Genomic DNA, 18,438 nt, shown 5'->3' on the forward strand with positions numbered 1-18,438 from the left:
TACCAAATGCTAGTGAGATAGAACAGAGAACATTACAGCATAGTACAGGCCCTTTGGCCCTCAATGTTGTGCCAACCTGTGGAACCAATCTGAAGCCTATCTATCCTACACTATTCCATTTTCATCGATATGTCCAGCGACCATTTAAATGACCTTAAAATTGGTGAGTCTACTACTGTTGCAGGCAGTACTATGTCCCCTCGTGCTAGCCATCACCATCCAAGGGAAAAGGCTCTCACCGTCCACCCTATTAAACCCTCCAATTATCTTATATGTGTCAATTAAGTCACCGCTCAACTTTCTTCTCTCTAACGAAAACAGCCGCAAGTCCGTCAGCCTTTCCTAATAAGACTTTCCATCTACTCCAGGCAACATCCTAGTAAATCTCCTCTGAACCCTTTCCAAAGCTTCTACACCCTTCCAATAATGCAGTGACCAGAACTGTACACAATACTACAAGTGCGGCCGTACCAGGGTTTCATACAACTGCAGCATGACCTCATGGCTCTGAAACTCAGTCCCTCTACCAATAAAAGCTAACACACCGTATGCCTTCCTCACAACCCTACCAACCCGGGTGGCAACTTTCAGGAATCTATGTACATGGACATCTGCAAATTTACTAACCCACCTTCTATGCCCTCATCCAAGTCAATTATAAAAATGACGAACAACAGCGGCCCCAAAACAGGTCCTTGCAGTACACCACTAGTAACTGAACTCCAGGATGAACATTTCCCATCAAGCACTACCCTCTGTCTTCTTACAGCGAGCCAATTTAGAACATAGAACAATATAGTGCAGAACAGGCCCTTCGGCCCTTGATGTTGCGCTGACCTGTGAACTTTTCTCAGCTCGTCCCCCGACACCATCATCCATGTGCTTAGAACATAGAACATAGAACATAGAACATAGAACAATACAGCACAGAACAGGCCCTTCGGCCCACGATGTTGTGCCGAACTTCTAACCTAGATTAAGCACCCATCCATGTACCTATCCAAATGCCGCTTAAAGGTCGCCAATGCCCCCACCACTCTCTGGGTAAAGAACCCACCCCTGACATCTCACCTATACCTTCCACCCTTCACCTTAAATTTATGTCCCCTTGTAACACTCTGTTGTACTCGGGGAAAAAGTTTCTGACTGTCTACTCTATCTATTCCATCTTATAAACCTCTATCAAGTCACCCCTCATCCTTCACCGTTCCAACGAGAAAAGGCCGAGAACTCTCAACCTATCCTCGTACGACCTACTCTCCATTCCAGGCAACATCCTGGTAAATCTTCTCTGCACCCTCTCCAAAGCTTCCACATCTTTCCTAAAGTGAGGCAACCAGAACTGCACACAGTACTCCAACTGTGGCCTAACCAAAGTCCTGTACAGCTGCAACATCACTTCACGACTCTTGAATTCAATCCCTCTGCTAATGAACGATAATACTCCATAGGCCTTCTTACAAACTCTATCCACCTGAGTGGCAACCTTCAAAGATCTATGTACATAGACCCCAAGATCCCTCTGTTCCTCCACCTGACCAAGAACCCTACCATTAACCCTGTATTCCGCATTCTTATTTGTTCTTCCAAAATGGACAACCTCACACTTGGCAGGGTTGAACTCCATCTGCCACTCCTCAGCCCAGCTCTGCATCATATCTAAGTCCCTCTGCAGCCGACAACAGCCCTCCTCACTGTCCACAACTCCACCTATCTTCGTATCATCTGCAAATTTACTGACCCACCCTTCGACTCCCTCATCTAAGTCATTAATAAAAATTACAAACAGCAGAGGACCCAGAACTGATCCCTGCGGAACTCCACTTGTAACTGGGCTCCAGGCTGAATATTTACCATCTACCACCACTCTCTGCCTTCGACCGGTTAGCCAGTTTTCTATCCAATTGGCCAAATTTCCCTCTATCCCATGCCTCCTGACTTTCCGCATAAGCCTACCATGGGGAACCTTATCAAATGCCTTACTAAAATCCATGTACACTACATCCACTGCTCTACCCTCATCCACATGCTTGGTCACCTCCTCGAAGAATTCAATAAGACTTGTAAGGCAAGACCTACCCTTCACAAATCCGTGCTGGCTGTCCCTAATCAAGCAGTGTCTTTCCAGATACTCGTAAATCCTATCCCTCAGTACCCTTTCCATTACTTTGCCTACCACAGAAGTAAGACTAACTGGCCTGTAATTCCCGGGGTTATCCCTATTCCCTTTTTTGAACAGGGGCACAACATTCGCTACTCTCTCGCTTATCTAAGGATTGTTTAAATCTCCCTAATGTAATTGAGTTGACTACCTTAGCAGGTAGTGCATTCCATGCCCTTACCACTCTCTGTGTAAAGAACTTGCCTCTGACATCTGTCTTAAATCTATCACCCGTCAATTTGTAGTTATGCCCCCCCCGTACAAGCTGATGTCATCATCCTAGGAAAAAGACTTTCACTGTCCACCTTATCTAATCCTCTGATCATCTTGTATGTCTCTATCAAATCCCCTCTTAGCTTTCTTCTTTCCAATGAGAACAGACCCAAATCTCTCAGCCTTTCCTCACAAGACCTTCCCTCCAGATCAGGCAACATCCTGGTAAATCTCCTCTGCACCTTTTCCAATGCTTCCACATCCTTCCTGTAAGGGGTGACCAGAACTGTACACAATATTCCAAGTGTGTACGCACCAGCGTTTTGTATCGTTGCAGCATGATATTGCGGCTCCGGAACTCAATCCCTCTACCAATGAAACCTATCACGCCGTATGCCTTCTTAACAGCACTATCCACCTGGGGGGCAACTTTCAGGGATCTATGTACATGGACTCCAAGATCCCTCTACACATCCACACTACCAAGAATCTTTCCATTGACCAAGTACTTTGCCTTCCTGTTATTCTTCCCAAAGTGCATCACCTCATATTTAGCTGCATTGAACTCCATTTGCCAGTTCTCAACCCAATTCTGCAGTTTATCCAAATCCCCCCTGCAACCTATAACATTCTTCCAAACTGTCCACAACTCCACCGACTTTAGTGTCATCTGCAAATTTACTAATCCATCCACCTATGTTATGCCTGCGTCTAAGTCATTTATAAATAGCAGTGGTCCCAAAACAGATCCTTGTGGAACACCACTAGTAACCGGACTCCAGGCTGAATATTTTCCATCAACCACCACTCGCTGCTTTCTTCTAGAAAGCCAGTTTCTAATCCAAACTGCTAAATCACCCTCAATCCCATGCCTCTGCATTTTCTCCATCAGCCTACCATGTGGAACCTTATCAAAGGCTTTACTGAAGTCCATGTACACCACATTAACTGCCCTACCCTCATCGACATGCTTGGTCACCTTCTCAAAAACCTCAATGGGGTTTATGAGACATGACCTGCTCTTGACGAAACCATGTTGACTATCTAAAATAAAATTGTTGCTTGCGAGATGATTATAAATCTTATCTCTTATAATCCTTTCCAAAACCTTTCCTACAATAGAAGTAAGGCTCACTGGTCTATAATTACCTGTGTCATCTCTGCTGCCCTTCTTGAAAAAGAGCACAACATTTGCAATCCTCCAGTCATCAGGTACTAAACCCGTAGACAATGACGACTCAAATATCAAAGCCAAAGGCACTGCTATCTCCTCCCTAGCTTCCGAGAGAATAGTCGGATAAATCCCATCTGGCCCAAGGGACTTGTCTACTTTCACTCCTTCTAGAATTGATAACACCTGTGCGTAACTAACCTCAATCCTTTCTAGTCTGATATCTGGTACCTCATTTTTCTCCTCTACAATATTCTCCTTTTTCTGAGAAAACACTGATGAGAAATATTCATTTAGCACCTCTCCGCTCTCCACAGGGTCCACACTCAACTTCCCACTTTTGTCTTTGATTGGCCCTATTCCTACCTGAATCATCCTTTTATTCCTCACATACCTATAGAAAGCTTTAGGGTTCTCCTTTACTCTATTTGCTAAAGAATGCTTTTGTCGTCTCTTTGCTCTTTTTAACTCTCTCTTTAAATCCTTCCTAACTGATCTGTAACACTCCATCGCCTCATCTGTACCATCTTGCCTCATCAATACATAAGCCTCTTTCTTCTTCTTAACAAGAGATGCAATTTCTGTTGTAAACCACGGTTCCCTTACATTATCACTTCCTCCCTGCCTGACAGGGACATATCTATCAAGGACACATAATATCTGTTCCTTAAACCAGCTCCACATTCCCATTGTCCCCATCCCCTGCATTTTGCTACCCCATTCTATGCATTCTAATTCTTGCCTAATCACATTATAATTGCCCTTGACCCGTCGATAACTCTTGACCTGTGGCATGTGCCTATCCCTTTCCATTGCTAAACTGAACAAAACTGAATTATGGTCACTCTCTCGAAAGTGCTCACCTACAACTAAATCAAACGCCTGGCCTGGTTCATTACCAATCACGAGATCCAGTGTGGCCTCCCCTCTTGTCAGCCCTTCAACCTACTGTATCAGGAAACCCTCCTGTACACATTGCACAAAAATGGACCTATCTGACGTACTAGAGCGACAACATTTCCAATCAATGTTGGGGAAGATAAAGTCCCCCTTAATGACCACTGTGGGCGGCACGGTGGCACAGTGGTTAGCACTGCTGCCTCACAGCGCCAGAGACCCGGGTTCAATTCCCGCCTCAGGCGACTGACTGTGTGGAGTTTGTACATTCTCCCCGTGTCTGCGTGGGTTTCCTCCGGGTGCTCCGGTTTCCTCCCACAGTCCAAAGATGTGCAGGTCAGGTGAATTGGCCATGCTAAATTGCCTGTAGTGTTAGGTAAGGGGTAGATGTAGATGTAGGGGTATGGGTGGGTTGCGCTTCGGCGGGACGGTGTGGACTTGTTGGGCCGAAGGGCCTGTTTCCACACTGTAAGTAATCTAATCACCCTATTCCTTTCACTTCTACCTAGGATAATGTTGCTAATCCTCTCTTCCACATCTCTGGAACTCTGCAGAGGCCTATAAAAATCTTTAAGAAGCGTGACCTCTCCTCTCCTGTTTCTAACCTCAGCCAACACTACCTCAGTGGACGAGTCCTCATCAAAAGTTCTCTCAGCCACCATTATATTCCTGATGAAGGGCTTTTACCCGAAATGTCGATTTCGCTGCTACTCCTTGGATGCTGCCTGAACTGCTGTGCTCTTCAAGCACCACTAATCCAGAATCTGATTTCCAGCATCTGCAGTCATTGTTTTTACCACCATTATACTATCCTTGACTAACAAGGCCTCGCCTCCCCCTCTTTTCCCACCTTGCCTGTTTTTCATGAAACATTTATTGCTCCGAAATGGCCACAATATTGAAGTCCCAGGTACCTATCCATGCTGCAAGCTCACCTACCTTATTTCGGATACTTCTGGCGTTGAAGTAGACGCACTTCAAACCATGCCACTGTCTGTCAGCATATTCCTGTGACCCTGGAATCCTGGCCCTCTCCTTCCTACTCTCATCCTCCTGTGCACTGCAGCTACACCTCCGGTTCCCATTCCCCTGCTGAGCTAGTTTAAACCCACCCGAATAGCAACAGCAAATTTCCCACCCAGGATACCCTGCTGGTACAAGTGAAGACCATCCTGTTTGTACAAGTCCCACCTTTCCCAGAATGACCCCCAGTTATCCAAAAACCTGAAACCCTCCCTCTTGCACCATCCTTGCAGCCACGTGTTCAGCTGATATCTGCCCCTATTCCTTGCCTCGCTATCTCGTGGCACAGGTAACAATCCAGAGATGACAACTCTGTTTGTTCTAGCTCTCAGCTTCCACCCTGGCTCCCTGAAATCCTGCCTTACATCCCTATCCCTCTTTCTACCTATGTCGTTGGTACCTACATGGACAATGATTAGAGGCTGGCCACCCTCTCCCTTCAGGACCCAAAGGTATGATCCGAGACATCCGGACCCTGCACCTGGGAGGCAACACACCAACCGCGAGTCTTGTTCATTCCCTACAAACCTATCTGAGCCTCGAACTATTCAGTCTCCAATGACTAACACTCTCCTCCTTTCCCTCCTTCCCTTCTGTGGAACAGGGACAGGTTCTGTGCTAGAGATCTCGGTGTCCAGGTACACAGATCCTTGAAAGTTGCCACCCAGGTTGACAGGGTTGTTAAGAAGGCATACAGTGTTCTAGCTTTTATTAATCGAGGAATCGAGTTCCACAACCATGAGGTTATGCTGCAGCTGTACAAAACTCTGGTTCAACAGCACTTGGACTATTGTGTACAGTTCTGGTCACCACATTATAAGAAGGATGTGGAAGCTTTGGAAAGAGTGCAGAGGAGATTTACTAGGATGCTGCCTGGTATGGAGGGAAGGTCTTACGAGGAAAGGCTGAGGGACTTGAGGCTGTTTCCATTGGAGAGAAGGTTGAGGGGTGACTTAATAGAGACATATAAGATAATCAGAGGGTTAGATAGGGTGGACAGGGAGAGCCTTTTTCCAAGTATGGTAATGGCGAGCACGAGGGGGCATAGCTTTAAATTGAGGGGTGATAGATATAGGACAGATGTCAGAGGTAGTTTCTTTTCTCAGAGAGTAGTAAGGGTATGGAATGCTTTGCCTGCATCGGTAGTAGATTCGCCAACTTTAAGTGCATTTAAGTTGTCATTGGACAAACATATGGAATAGTGTAGGTTAGATGGGCTTCAGATTGGTATGACTGGTCGGCGCAACATCGAGGGCTGAAGGGCCTATACTGCGCTGTAATGTTCTATGTTCTATGTTCTATAGAGACCTCAGCCCCACTGCTTGCCCCTGGTAAGTCGTTCCCCCCCGAAGAGTATCCAAAACAGTATTCATGTTTTTCAGGGGAACGACCACAGGGGATCCCTCCACTGACTGTTTTTCCCCCTTTCGAACAGTTACCCAGCTTTCTTCTTGCCTAGGAGTAACTATTTCCCTGTAACTCCTATCTATCACAGCCTCTGCCCCCCGAATGATCCAAAGTTCATCCAGCTCCCGCTCCAGTTCCCTAACACGGTCTTGGAGGAGTGAGAGTTGGATGCACTTCCTGTAGATGTACTTGGATGGGACACTATTGGTGTCCCTGACCTCAAACATCCTGCAGGAGGAACATTGCTCTCCCTGCACTGCCATCCCTGCTAGTCCCCTAGTCACAAAGTAAAAAAGAGATGCTTACCTGATATGTCCCTGGTCTTTAAGGTTAGAGGAGGTGGTTGGGTGGGAGGCCCTACAAAAGTAGGGTCTCGGGTTGAGAAGACACTAACTTATATAGCAATAAGAAGTCCCTCCTTTCCCAGAATCCTCTGCTCTCTGACTTCAAATTTAAAAGCACAAATCAGTGACTCACCGCTCCCGGAGAGTTTGCTAAATCACCCTCAATCCTATGCCTCTGTATTTTCTGAAATAGCCTATCGAGGAAACCTTATCATACACTTTACTGTAATTCATTTCCACCGCATCAACTGCATTACCCTCATCCACATGTTTGGTCACCTTCTCAAAGAACCAAAGAATCCAACAAACTTTCATTGAAATACATGAACAGCTCAAAAGGACCAACAGTTGGAAAAGGACCAAAGCACCAACAATAAGTTGTAAAAAAAAATTGCTTGTGGAATATGGGTGTTGTTGGCTGGCCAGTATTTATTACCCATTCTAAGTTGCCCTTCAAAAGGTGATGGTGAGCTGCCTTCTTAAACCACTGCAGTCCATGTGCTGTCGGTAGACCCACAATGCTCTGAGGAAGGGAATTCCAGAATTCTGACCAGCGATAGTGAAGGAACAGCAATATATTTCCAAGTCAGGACAGTGAATTACTTGAAGGGAAACTTGCATGGGGTGGTGTTCCCATGTAGTTGCTGCCTTTATCCTTGCAGATGGAAGTGGTCAAGGGTTTGGAAGATGCTGTCTAAGGATTTTGAGTGAGTTGCTGCATTTTGTAGATACAGGTAATCTAGTTGCATTCCTCTGCAACCTCACACTATAGAAAATCATGCTGTAGAAGATTGATAACAGAAAGTGACTATGCCCATTCAGTAGAAAGTTTGCATTATTGAACAACATCCACAATTCGTCAATCGTGTTATCGCCAATTTGCGCTGACAAAATGCATGTTATAGCAGAGCAACCTGTAGTACACAATACTGCTACTGAGTATTGGTCTTGAGGGAGTGGATGCTTGTGGATATAGTGCCTATCAAGCGGGTTTAGAGTCAAGCTTTTGAGTTTTGTTGGAGCATCCAGGCACCTAAGGTGGAATATAGACTACTTTCTTTTATCCAAATGTGAGAATGTGGAACTCACAGGTTGTGGTCAACAGAAATAGCATAGATGCGTTTTTTAAATTAATTTATAGGATGAGGGCAGCACTGGCTCGGCCAGTATTTATTGCTCATCCTAGATTTCCTGGAGGGCAATTAAAAGTCAACTGCATTGTTGAGGGTCTGAGTCACACCCTGGTCAGACCAGGTAAAGATGCAGTTTCCTTCCCTAAAGGATATTAGTGAACCAACTGTGTTTTTCTAATAATCATGAGAAGACTCTTAATTCCAGATGTATTGATTGAATTCAAATTCCACCATCTGCTAGAGTGAGATTAGAGCCTCGGCCCCCAAAACATTGCCTGAGTCTCTCCATTAACAGTTCAGGAATAATGCCACTACATCATCACCTCCCCTTTAAGGAAGGCTAGATAAGCATGAGAGAAGTGAGGGAGAAGAGTCTAGAAGGCTACTTCGAAATATTTAAATGAGGGATGACAGGAGGTTTGAATAGAACATAAACACAAATCGGTCAATTGGCCTGTTCCTATGACATAGATCCTTTGTAATTTTGTAAATCGGGCACTTGGGATGTGAAATAGCTTGTGGTACAATACCTCAGGTTCCAGCATATAGCAGAAGAGTGGCAAGAGATTGGTGTAACTTGGCAAGCCTGTCAGGTTTCAACTTATAACCCTGTTGATATGTGATTTTCCAAACTGGTTAGTGCTAGTGTAAAAGCTGTTATTTCTCTCAAGCTCACAAGCCGAGAGTGGAGCCACAATGTCAATGGAAAGCTGGGTAGTTTATTTGATCTGGTAATTCAGTGTTTTAATGGAAAACCACACTTGTATTAAGGGGCAGCCAAACAGAATAAATACCCCGGGCAACACTGCTGGTCAACATGAAACGTGAGCATTTCCTATTCTGGGCCATTTTGACTGGTACCTCTGCAGTCAATGCTGCTGAGCAGACATATACAGGAGTGGCAGGCCTAGCCTCCTACAGCCCAGTTCAATCAGTTGAATAGAAATACCTGCCCACTGCACCTTATAACAATCTTGAACATGATACTTGAAAGGTTAGGCAAATCAGATTCAAGAATAGCTTTCAAAGGGAACATTTGCAGGGATGTAGGGAAAAGGCAGGGTAGGGGACTAGTTACTTTTTTTATAAAAGGCAAACTCCTTCTGTGGTTTTCATCAGTGAGACAGAGCTCAGGAGTGGAAAAGATAGCTGTCATTGTAAAGCTTCATCAAAAGATTATTTTAGTGTCTGAGTACTGATCAAAAACAAAAAGACAACATTTAATCTGCCGAATTCAGTTCTCTCTTGAACACAACTTAATTAAATCTGTCATGTTATGTTTTTGTTCAGATTGGGTTCTTTCTTGATTATATGATTTATTGAGCTATGTCGCTTGATTAAACTTAAAATATAAGCCATAAGTACTAATTTAACCTGGAGCAGTGTTTTGTAGAGGAATAAGGCAGTGCTATTTCCTGGGTCTGAAATAAACAAAAATGGCCTTTAGTAAAGTGATATGCTCTTCTTGTCGGATGTGGGAGTTTAGGGAGAGTTTACGGGTTACTGAGGATTATATCTGCAACAAAATGCCGTTGGTTGCAAATCCTATCAGGTCAAATAGATCGGTTGGAGAGGTAGTTAGAGGCAATGAGGAATTTACAAGAGCAATGGGATGTGATGGAAGGCAGTTATAGGAAGGGGGAAACTCTCAGATACAGTCACATAGATGAGTTAACTCCAGGAAAGGTAAGAGAGGGAGGCAGATAGTGCAGGAGTCTTCTGTGGCTATCCCCATTTCAAACATGTATGCTGTTTTGGAATATGTTGGGGGTGATGGATTTTCAGGGAAACATAGCACGAACAGCCCAGTTTCTGGTATTGAGACTGGCTCTAATGCAATGAGAGGTACATTGTGTTCCAAGTGATTGTGTTAGGGGACTCTCCAGTCCGAGGAACATACAGACGTTTCTGTGGCCAGCAGCGAAAAATCAGAATGGTGTGTTGCTTCCCTGGTGCCAGGATCAAGGATGTCTCACAGGGGGTGCAGAATGTTCTCAAGGGGGAGAGGCACCAGTAGGAGGTCATTGTACACGTTGGAACCAATGACATAGGAAGGGAAAAGGTTGAGCTTCTGAAGGGAGATTACAGAGAGTTAGGCAGGAATTTAAAAAGGAGGCCCTTGAAAGTAATATCTGGATTACTCCTGATGCATTGAGCTAGTGAGGAGAGGAATAGGAGGATAGAGCAGATGAATGCATGGCTGAGGAGCTGGTGTGTGGGAGAATGATTCACATTTTTGGATCATTGGAAGCTCTTTTGGGGTAAAAGTGATCTGTACAAGAAGGACAGATTGAACCTAAATTGGAAGAGGCTTAATATACTGGTAGGGAGATTTACGAGAGCTGCTCGGGAGGATTTAATCTAGTAAGGTGGGGGGGGGGGGGGGTGAGGTGGGACCCAGGGAGATAGTAACGAAAGAGATCAATCTGAGACTGGTACAGTTGAGAACAAAGGCAAGTCAAACGGTCAGGGCAGGCAGGGACAAAGCAGAGAGGAAGGTGGGACTGATAATTTAAACTACATTTATTTCAATGCAAGAGGCCTAATGGGGAAGGCAGATGAACTCAGGGCATGGTTCAGAATATGGGACTGGGATATCATTGCAAGTACAGATGCTCAGGGATGGACAGGACTGGCAGCTTAATGTTCCAGGATACAAATGTGACAGGAAGGATAGAAAGGGAGGCAAGAGAGGAGGGGGAAGTGGCATTTTTGATAAGGGATAACATCACAGCTGTGCTGAGGGAGGATATTCCCAGAAATACATCCAAGTTATTTGGGTGGAACTGAGAAATAAGAAAGGGATGATCACATTATTGGGATTGTATTACAGACCCCCTAATAGTCAGAGGGGAATTGAGAAACAAATTGTAAGGAGATCTCAGTTATCTGTAAGAATAATAGGGTGGTTATGGTAGGGGATTTTAACTTTTCAAACATAGACTGGGGCTACCATAGTGTTAAGGGTTTAGATGGAGAGGAATTTGTTAAGTGTGTACAAGACAATTTTCTGATTCAGTATGTGGATGTACCTACTAGAGAAGGTGCAAAGGTTGACCTAATCTTGGGAAATAAGGCAGGGCAGGTGACTGAGGTGTCAGTGGGGGAGCACTTTGGGGCCAGTAACCATAATTCTATTAGTTTTTAAATAGTGATGGAACAAGATAGACCAGATCTAAAAGTTGAAGTTCTAAATTGGAGAAAGGCCAATTTTGACGGCCTTCGGTAAAAACTTTCAAAAGCTGATTGGAGGCAGATGTTGAAAATGTGTTGCTGGAAAAGCGCAGCAGGTCAGGCAGCATCCAAGGAACAGGAGAATCGATGTTTCGGGCATAAGCCCTTCTTCAGGAATGAGGAAAGTGTGTCCAGCAGGCTAAGATAAAAGGTAGGGAGGAGGGACTTGGGGGAGGGGCGTTGGAAATGCGATAGGTGGAAAGAGGTCAAGGTGAGGGTGATAGGCCGGAGTGGGGGTGGGGGCGGAGAGGTCAGGAAGAAGATTGCAGGTTAGGAAGGCAGTGCTGAGTTTGAGGGATTTGACTGAAACCAGGTGGGGGGAGGGGAAATGAGGAGACTGGAGAAATCCGAGTTCATCCCTTGTGGTTGGAGGGTTCCTAGGTGGAAGATGAGGCGCTCTTTCTCCAACCATTGTGTTGCTATGGTCTGGCGATGGAGGAGTCCAAGGACCTGCATGTCCTTGGTGGAGTGGGAGGGGGAGTTGAAGTGTTGAGCCACGGGGTGGTTGGGTTGGTTGGTCTGGGTGTCCCAGAGGTGTTCTCTGAAATGTTCTGCCCAAAACGTCGATTCTCCTGCTCCTTGGATGCTGCCTGACCTGCTGCGCTTTTCCAGCAACACATTTTCAGCTAAGGTGTGAGCTGCTCAGCTTGAGACTGTCTGTGTCATAATGGTCAGAATTTGGAGATGCCAGTGTTGGACTGGGGTGTACAAAGTTTAAAATCACACAACACCAGACTATAGTCCAACAGGTTTAATTGGAAGCACACTAGCTTTTGGAGCAACGCTCCTTTATCAGGTGATAGTGGAGGGCTCAATCCTAACACAGAATTTATAGCAAAAATTTACAGTGTGATGTAACTGAAATTATACATTGAAAAATTGATTGTCTGCTAAGCCTTTCATCTGTTAGAATACAGTGATAGTTTCACTTCTTTCATGTGTAAATCACGAAACCTTTTTTTTAAAAAGTTGTATTCTCAGGTTAGCTGTTAACAATGGTGATAGCTAGACAATATGTTGAAGGTGTTGGCCCCCTGTGTTCTCTGTCTATGCCATGGCAGGCATAGGCAGCAGAGAAAAGTGGCTGAGCAGAGGTTGATAGCTAAATTCAGTACCCATAGGGAGGGCCTCAACCAGGACCTTGGGTTCATGTCACATTACAGGTGACCACCATTGCACTATACACACACACAGATACTCCTACACACACACACACACACATTCTCACACACACACACAGGCACTCCTATACACACGTACACACAGACGTGCACACAGACACCCACACACACCCTTACAGACACACACACTCCCACACTCACACATGCATCCCCTCACAGACTTAAGACACTCTGCACTCACTACACACACATACACTTTCTCACACTCACAACCCCCAACCCAGACAGAAACACACACTCAGACAGACAAAGACCCACATGCACACATATATTTTGTGAGGTGAATTTGTACTTGCAGGGTTACATTGTACTTCGCTCAAAAACTGCATACATTCATGTAGAATTCTGAGCTCAAAAACTGCATGAATTTATATAAAACTCTGTTATCTCACTTTTTAGATTAGAATCAATCTAAACATTATGGCATAGACAGAGAACACAGGGGGCCAACACCTTCAACATATTGTCTAGCTATCACCATTGTTAACAGCTAACCCGAGAATGCACCTTTTTTAAAAAAAGGTTTTGAGATTTACACATGAAAGAAGTGAAACTATCACTGTATTCTAACAGATGAAAGGCTTAACAGACAATCAATTTTTCAATGTATAATTTCAGATACATCACACTGTAAATTTTTGCTATAAATTCTGTGTTAGGATTGAGCCCTCCACTATCACCTGATGAAGGAGCGTTGCTCCGAAAGCTAGTGTGCTTCCAATTAAACCTGTTGGACTATAACCTGGTGCTGTGTGATTTTTAATAATGGTCAGACTGATTCTAATCTAAAAAATGGATTTACAGAATCTTACAATGATTCATGCAGTATTGAGCAAAGTAAAATGTAATTCTGCAAGTACAATTTCACCCCACAAACATAGATGTATATGTGTGCGTGTGTGAGTGAGAGAGAGAGAAAGAGAGAGAGAGAGAAAGAGAGAGTGTGTGTGTATGGTAGGGGGAAAGTAGGAGTGGTTATGAGTGTCTGTGTGAGAGTGTGTGTTTGTGTGTGTGTAAAGGGGTATAAATCTGTGAGAGGGTGTGTGTGAGCATATGAGAAAGGGTCTGCATGAGTGTATGGGTCTGTAGGAGAGTGTGTGTATAATTGCCTGCCTGTAGGAGTGTGTGTGTGTGTGTGTGTGTGGAGGAGAGCGTCTGTGTGTCTGTGTCTATCTGTGTGTGTGCACCGGTCTATATGTGTGCATCAGTATGTGTGCGTGTGTGTCTATACTGTAATGGGGTCCCCTGTAGTGTGACATGAACCCAAGGTCCAGGTGAAGGCCCACCCCCTTGGGTACTGAACTTGGTTATCAGCCTCTGCTTGGCAACATTTCATTGTTGCTTGTCCCAAAGTCCGCCTTGGAGGATGGTCACCCGAAGGTCCAAGGTTGAATGTCCTGGACCGCTAAAATGTTCTCTGACTGGGAGGGAACACTTCTGCCTGTTGATTGTTGTGCGGTGTCCAATCATCCATTTCCATAGCGTCTGCTTGGTCCTGCCAATGTACCATGGTTCATGGCATCCTTGCCTTCAGCGTATGAGATAGACAACGTTGGCTGAGTCGCAGGGCAGCTCACACCTTCAATGCATTATCTGGGCTGTCATGACACCAATTGTTAAAATTCACTTGAGAATGTAACTTTAAATGTTCTGCGATTTACACATGAAAGAAGTGAAACCAACATGGTCATTCTAAAAGATAAGAGACTTAGCAAACAATCCAGGTCTTTTTCAATATATAATTTCAGTTAGATCACACTGTAAACTTTTGCTATAAATTCTGTGTTTTATGATCTTATACTCCTCAACTACCTGATGAAGGAGCAGCACTCCGAAAACTAGTGCTTCGAAATAAACCTGTTGGACTACAACGTGGTGTTGTGTGATTTTTAACTTTGCTTTCTTGATGTAGACATGGATTGATTAACTGCCTGAAGTACCGGTTGATGGCAGACATTGCTAGAATCACATTCTGGATTAGTGGTGCTGGAAGAGCACAGCAGTTCAGGCAGCTTCCAAGGAGCTTCAAAATCGACGTTTCGGGCAAAAACCCTTCATCAGGAATAAAGGCAGTGAGCCTGAAGCGTGGAGAGATAAGCTAGAGGAGGGTGCGGGCGGGGAGAAAGTCGCATAGAGTACAATGAGTGAGTGGGGGAGGGGATGAAGGTGATAGGTCAAGGAGTAGAGGGTGGAGTGGATAGGTGGAAAAGAAGATAGGCAGGTAGGACAAGTCCGGGCAAGTCAAGGGGACAGTTACTGAGCTGGAAGTTTAGAACTAGGGTGAGGTGGGGAAAGGGGAAATGAGAAAACTGTTGAAGTCCACATTGATGCCCTGGGGTTGAAGTGTTCCGAGGCGGAAGATGAGGCGTTCTTCCTCCGGCGTCTGGTGGTGAGGGAGCGGCGGTGAAGGAGGCCCACGACCTCCATGTCCTCGGCAGAGTGGGAGGGGGAGTTGAAATGTTGGGCCGTGGGGCGGTGTGGTTGATTGGTGCGGGTGTCCCGGAGATGTTCCCTAAAGCGCTCTGCTAGGAGGCGCCCAGTCTCCCCAATGTAGAGGAGACCGCATCGGGAGCAACGGATACAATAAATGATATTAGTGGATGTGCAAGTAAAACTTTGATGGATGTGGAAGGCTCCTTTAGGGCCTTGGATAGAGGTGAGGGAGGAGGTGTGGGCGCAGGTTTTACAGTTCCTGCGGTGGCAGGGGAAAGTGCCAGGACGGGAGGGTGGGTTGTTTGGGGATGTGGACCTGACCAGGTAGTCGCGGAGGGAACGGTCTTTGCGGAAGGTGGAAAGGGGTGGGGAGGGAAATATATCCCTGGTAGTGGGGTCTGTTTGGAGGTGGCGGAAATGTCGGCGGATGATTTGGTTTATGCGAAGGTTGGTAGGGTGGAAGGTGAGCACCAGGGGCGTTCTGTCCTTGTTACGGTTGGAGGGGTGGCGTCTGAGGGCAGAGGTGCGGGTTATGGACGAGATGCGTTGGAGGGCATCTTTAACCATGTGGGAAGGGAAATTGCGGTCTCTAAAGAAGGAGGCCATCTGGTGTGTTCTTTGGTGGAACTGGTCCTCCTGGGAGCAGATCCGGTGGAGGCGGAGGAATTGGGAATACGGGATGGCATTTTTGCAAGAGGTAGGGTGGGAAGAGGTGTAATCCAGGTAGTTGTGGGAGTCGGTGTGTTTGTAAAAAATGTCAGTGTCAAGTTGGTCGTCATTAATGGAGATGGAGAGGTCCAGGAAGGGGAGGGAGGTGTCAGAGATGGTCCAGGTAAATTTAAGGTCAGGGTGGAATGTGTTGGTGAAGTTAATGAATTGCTCAACCTCCTCGCGGGAGCATGAGGTGGCGCCAATGCAGTCATCAATGTAGCGGAGGAAGAGGTGGGGAGTGGTGCCGGTGTAATTACGGAAGATCAACTGCTCTACGTAGCCAACAAAGAGACAGGCATAGCTGGGGCCCATACGTGTGCCCATGGCTACCCCTTTGGTCTGGAGGAAGTGGGAGGATTCAAAGGAGAAATTGTTAAGGGTGAGGACCAGTTCGGCCAAACGAATGAGAGTGTTGGTGGAAGGGTACTGATGGGGACGTCTGGAGAGGAAAAAACGGAGGGCTTGGAGTCCCTGGTCATGGCGAATGGAGGTGTAGAGGGATTGGATATCCATGGTGAAGATGAGGCGTTGGGGGCCAGGGAAACGGAAGTCTTGGAGGAGGTGGAGGGCGTGGGTGGTGTCTCGAACGTATGTGGGGAGTTCCTGGACTAGGGGGGATAGGACAGTGTCGAGGTAGGTAGAGATGAGTTCAGTGGGGCAGGAGCATGCTGAGACAATGGGTCGGCCAGGGTGGTCAGGCTTGTGGATCTTGGGAAGGAGGTAGAACCGGGCAGTTCCCGGACTATGAGGTTGGAAGCTGTGGGTGGGAGATCTCCTGAGGTGATGAGGTTCTGTATGGTCTGGGAGATGATGGTTTGGTGATGGGGGTGGGGTCATGGTCGAGGGGACAGTAGGAAGAGGTGTCCTCGAGTTGACGTTTGGCTTCAGCGGTGTAGAGGTCAGTGCGCCAGACTACCACTGCGCCCCTTTTATCCGCTGGCTTGATGGTGAGGTTGGGATTGGAGCAGAGGGATTGGAGGGCTGCGCGTTGTGAGGGTGAGAGGTTGGAGTGAGGGAGGGAGGTAGACAGGTTGAGGCGGTTAATGTCCCGGCGGCAGTTGGAAATGAAGAGGTCGAGGGCAGGTAATAGGCCAGCGCGGGGTGTCCAGGTGGATACAGTGTGTTGGAGGTGGGCGAAGGGGTCCTCGGAAGGTGGGCGGGAATCCTGATTGTGAAAGTAAGCTCGGAGGCGTAGGCGGTGGAAGAATTGTTCGATGTCACGGAGTGTATTAAATTCATTGATGGTGGACGGAGGGGGATGAAGGTGAGTCCTTTGCTGAGGACTGATCATTCGTCCTCAGTGAGGGGGAGGTCTGGGGGGATGGTGAAAACTCAGCAGGGCTGGGAGCTGGGATCTGGTGTGGGTGCAGAGCTGGGAGTGGGGGCGGAACCTGTAACTGGAGTGGGTGTGATGGTGGGGGGAAGGAGTCCATCTGGGATATTCTTGAGTGGAATTGCTCTTCCTGGGAGCAGATGGTGGTGGGAGTAAGGGATTGCATTTTTACAGAAGTGGGGGTGGGAGGAGGTGTAGTCCAGGTAGCTGTGGGAGTCAGTGGGTTTGACGTAGATTCTGGATTAGTGCTGCTGGAAAAGCACAGCAGTTCAGGCAGCATCTGAGGAGCAGTAAAATCGATGTTTCTGGCAAAAGCCCTTCATCAGGAATACAGGCAGAGTGCCTGAAGGGTGGAGAGATAAATGAGAGGAGGGTGGTGGAGAGATAAATGAGAGGAGGGTCCCGTTTTGAGTTGGTCACTGGAAATGGAGATGGAGAGGTCCAGGAAGGGGAGGGAGGTGTTTGGGATGGTTCAGGTGAACTTGAGGTTGGGGCAAAAGGTGTTTGTGAAGTTGATGAATTGTTCAACCTTCTCATGGGAGCACGAAGTGGCACTGATACAGTCATTGATGTAGCAGAGGAACAGGTGGGGAATGGTGCCGGTGTAACTGTGGAAGATGGACTGTTCCACAAACCTACGAAGAGTTAGGCACAGCTGGGGCCTATTTGGGTGCCCATGTCCAACCCTTTGGTCTGAAGGAAGTGAGAGAATTCAAAGGAGAAATTGTTGAGGGTGAGGACAGTTCAGCCAATCAGTTGAGTGCACTGGTTGGATCGGCAGGAGAGGAAGAACCAGAAGGCTTGGAGTCATTCACCATGGCAGATGAATGCGTATAGAGACTGGATGTCCGTGGTGAAGATGAGGCATTGGGGGCTGGGGAACCAAACGTCATGGAGGAGTTGGAGGGCATGGGTGGTGTCCCAAATATACGAGGGGAGATCCTGGACCAAGGGGGACAAGGACGGTGTTAAGGTAAGAGCAGATACTTTTGATGGGGCAGGAGCAGGCGGAGACGATGGGTCGATCGGGGTAGTCAGGTTTGTGAATTTTGGGTAGGAGGTAGAACTGGGCAGTGTGTGGGTTTCTGGGACTATGAGTTTGGAGGCTGTGGGTGGGAGATTCCCTGTGGTGATGAGGTTGTGGATGGTCTGGGAGATGATGGTTTGGTGATGGGAGGTGAGGTCATGGTCAAGGGT

Source organism: Chiloscyllium punctatum, chromosome 3 (genome assembly GCF_047496795.1).
Source record: "Chiloscyllium punctatum isolate Juve2018m chromosome 3, sChiPun1.3, whole genome shotgun sequence".
NCBI lineage: Eukaryota > Metazoa > Chordata > Chondrichthyes > Orectolobiformes > Hemiscylliidae > Chiloscyllium > Chiloscyllium punctatum.